This window comes from Epinephelus moara, chromosome 2 (assembly GCF_006386435.1).
Source record: "Epinephelus moara isolate mb chromosome 2, YSFRI_EMoa_1.0, whole genome shotgun sequence".
Classification (NCBI taxonomy): domain Eukaryota; kingdom Metazoa; phylum Chordata; class Actinopteri; order Perciformes; family Serranidae; genus Epinephelus; species Epinephelus moara.
Window position 1 is genome coordinate 40,202,926 of NC_065507.1, and position 4,111 is coordinate 40,207,036.

The window sequence follows — 4,111 nt, forward strand, 5'->3', positions numbered from 1 at the left end:
GTGGAAAATTTGGGAACTTCCAGACTCAAAATGAAAGTGATACACCATTAAAATTGGGCCTGTTCACGATTGGACAAAAAGAAAAAGGTTGCCACCAATAGCTTTGCATTGAAGTGGGATGGATTAGCAGAAGAAGGTGGAGACTCTCTCCAGTCTCCACCAGCATAAAAGCAGACGCGCTGAGAGTGGATTTTCAGTCCAGCTCCGGGGCTTGACTCAATGAGTTGTATGCGTTGAAGCTTGTGAACACATTAAACTCGATTGCATCGGACTCTGCCTGTCTCCAGTGTTTCTTTGAGTATTGCTTAGCTGAATCCAAGGTACCAGATCGACATCAGAGGACAACTGAGAAGTCAAGTGGAGGACAAGGTCGGGAGCCTACAGGCCCAATTCCAGGCACCGATTTTTGCCTCTACATACTGCATCACCAGTTGCTCTTTACGGATGCGTCCCTGGAGGGGTGGGGCCAGGGGCGTAGCCATCATTTCAGAAGTGAGGGGGACAAATTGTTCAGAGGTCTATTGAGTGATTTATCATCCTCTCGCATTCAATTGCACTTCTCCTTAGTGGCTAAAGAACCACATAACCACAAACAGCCACAGTACAGCACCAGGGTTTAGTTTTTTTTAAAATTATATACTATCAAAATCTAAAGTTTTAGCGGCCAAACTCTGGTTGAGTTGACACAGAATGACCCTCGAGCATCTATAGGGTAAGTAGCCAGATAATTAAGTGCCAAATAGGCTACCTGCCTGGTTTCTCCCTGTCACTCCTCTATCTGTTGCAATAATATAGATAATGAATGTGCAAAGCAAAATTTATAAATAGAATTTAGAATAGTAGCGGTGACATAGCTTTGGAAATTAATCGCAAAGTCACTTTTATGCTATAGATATTTTTTCTCAGCCAGTTATATTCTCTTCTCACCTGTGAAGACCCTGCATGATCATCCCTGCTGGCCTCTGGTCCACTGTCTCCTCCCTGACCCTGCTCTTTCTATTGTAGCAATAAAGATTAAAAAAAATATGTGGAAAGCAAAATTTTGAAATAGAATTCGAAATAGTTGTAGTGAAATTGCTGTGGAAATTAACCTCAGTCACTTTTATGCTATAGATATTTTCTCTCGGCCAGTTATATTCTCTCCTCACCTGTGTAGACCCTGCATGATCATCCTTGCTGGCCTCTGGTCCACTGTCTACTCCCTGACCCTGCACTTTCTATTGTGGCAATAAAGATTAAAAAATATGTGCAAAGCAATAGTGAGCACAAGTTCTGTGCAGAAATTAAGGAGAAGTGGGTTTATTCCTAGCATGAAACTAGCTAGCAAGCGATTTAACATAGGTAACAATAACATTAGTATTCTTGTTAACTAGCTTAACTTGATATATTGGCATCTATTAATTAGTCATCATTTAGCTAACATTAACTACATGCAACAGCATTACTCAACTTACACGGTTTGTTTGGAAGAAACTGTTAAAGGTTTTTTGCTTCTTGCTGGCTGGTTTGCTGAACATAGTTAACACACAACAGCACTGCCCAGCAGCACACATCTCATCTGTGCAATTGATTCAGATCACAACATGACAGCATATGTATGCCGCCTGGTTTGGAACGCCGAATGGACCAAAACGTCTAATTCGACATCCGTCTTAAGACATCAGATTTGTACCTCTTAAGACGACAGAAAATGCCGTGTTAAAACGTCATTTTTTTAAACGTCTTAAGATGTTGTACTTCTTAAGACTACAGAAAATGCTGTGTTAACACGTCAATTTAATTGGGTGCTACCACTTCGTCTATTTCTGAGGGGGAGACCCATCTGAGGGCCTAAATACAAGAATCTTTGCAAGAGAGAAAACAATTCCCCACTCAACCTACCTTGTAGCCTTTGAATTGAAGTTAATAAGAAATAATATTAGGCTACTGAAATGTTACAATAAACTAGGCCCACTTAGAAGCATTTTGGCTACAGTGACAATGACAGCTCAAGCTGCCAGCATAATCCTCCCATTCTCTTCTCCTAAGTAGACAAAGACTGAAAATGGAGACAATGACCATAAGAAAGTTTCTGGACACCATTCCTTGCTCTCCTCAGCCACCAGAGTTCAAAATTACCGGCACACCACCCTCATAGAAATAGACTGTCCCAAATACTAATCATAAGACATGTCACAGGTACGTAGGCAAAATGTACCCTCTACCAAGAGACCACATGACCACAACGAAGGCATACGTACAGCCCAATGCAGCCGCTACATCAAAAGGAGGTGGAGCATGGAAGCCTTACGTCAAAAGGGGGTGGGTATGTTGATGCCAACCAATAGCAACGGACCAAACATCTTAATACGTTAAAAATTGATGTTTTGACACGACATTTTCTGTCGTCTTAAGAAGTACAAATTTGACGTCTTAAGACGGACGTCGAATTAGATGTTTTGGTCCATTCAGCATTCCATAGCCTGGCGCCCAACTACTAATGGCTGTGGTCTGCGGGAATGTTTATTTGTTTATTTAAAAGGATCCCCATTATCTGACGCCAAGACGACAGCTAGTCTTCCTGGGGTCCAGACAATAAAATATCAAAGACAAGCATTACAGTCTCAAGTAAAAAAAAATACATAGAAAATAATACATAGAAAATACTTACTTTCTTAAAAATTAAAAATAAAGAAAAACACAACACAAGTCATGTATCACATGACTCAACCTCACTCAATCAAGATGAGCAAGAGTGTTGAGGTGTTGAGAATAAATACATTTTTAGTCTCCTTTTATACTGAACAAAAATATAAATGCAACACTTTTGTTTTTGCTCCCATTTTTCATGAGCGGAACTCAAAGATCTAAAACATTTTCTATACACACAAAAGACCATTTCATCGTAAATATTGTTCACAAATCTGTCTAAATCTGTGTTAGTGAGCACTTCTCCTTTGCCGAGATAATCCATCCCACCTCACAGGTGTGGCATATCAAGATGCTGATTAGACAGCATGAATATTGTACAGGTGTGCCTTAGGCTGGCCACAATAAAAGGCCACTCTATAATGTCCAGTTTTATCACACAGCACAATGCCACAGATGTCGCAAGTTTTGAGGGAGCGTGCAATTGGCATGCTGACTGCAGGAATGTCCACCAGAGCTGTTGCCCGTGAATTGAATGTTCATTTATCTACCATAAGCCGTCTCCAAAGGCGTTTCAGACAATTTGGCAGTACATCCAACCGGCCTCACTAAAACTGAACACTTTAGAGTGGCCAGTCTAATGTGGACAGGTAAATCATTCCACAACCTGGGAGCCACTACAGAAAAGGCTCTATCCCCTCTGAGCTTCTGCTTAGACCTCAGTACATCCAGGAGCAGCTGGTCAGCTGACCTGAGGCACCGAGCAGGAGCGTAGGGATGAAGCAGCTCAGAGAGGTAAGGCAGGGTGAGACCATTTAAAGATTTAAAAACAAATAAAAGAATCTTAAAATGAATTCTAAAGTGCACGGGCAGCCAGTGGAGGGAGGCCAGAATGGGCGTAATGTGTTCCCTCTTACGTGCTCCAGTTAAGAGCCGAGCAGTGGCGTTCTGAACCAACTGAAGATGTGTGAGGGAAGACTGGCTGACTCCAAAATAAAGTGCGTTACAGTAATCCAGCCGGGACGTGATGAAGGCATGGATTACTATTTCAAAGTGCTGTTGTGCAAGAAAAGATTTAACCTTTGCCAGCTGCCTAAGGTGAAAGAAGCTGGACTTAACCACTGCACCAATTTGACGCTCTTAACCACTGCACCAATTTGACGCTCCAATTTAAAACCACTGTCCATCTTAAAACCCAAGTTAGAATCTGTTGGCTTCACGTATAGTGCCAAAGGGCCCAAATCAACAGGGGTGGTTTCACAAGAGCCATTTGGACCAAACACCATCACCTCTGTTTTTTTTTCATTGAAATTTTAAAAAGTTTAAGGCCCTCCAGGCTTTAATGTCATCAAGACATGACAGAAGCAGTTGTAGGGAGAAAGCATCTCTCTTCTTCAGTGGCACATAAATCTGACTATCATCAGCATAACAATGGAAGGAGATGCCATGCTTTCTAAGAATGGAACCCAGAGGAAGCAAATAC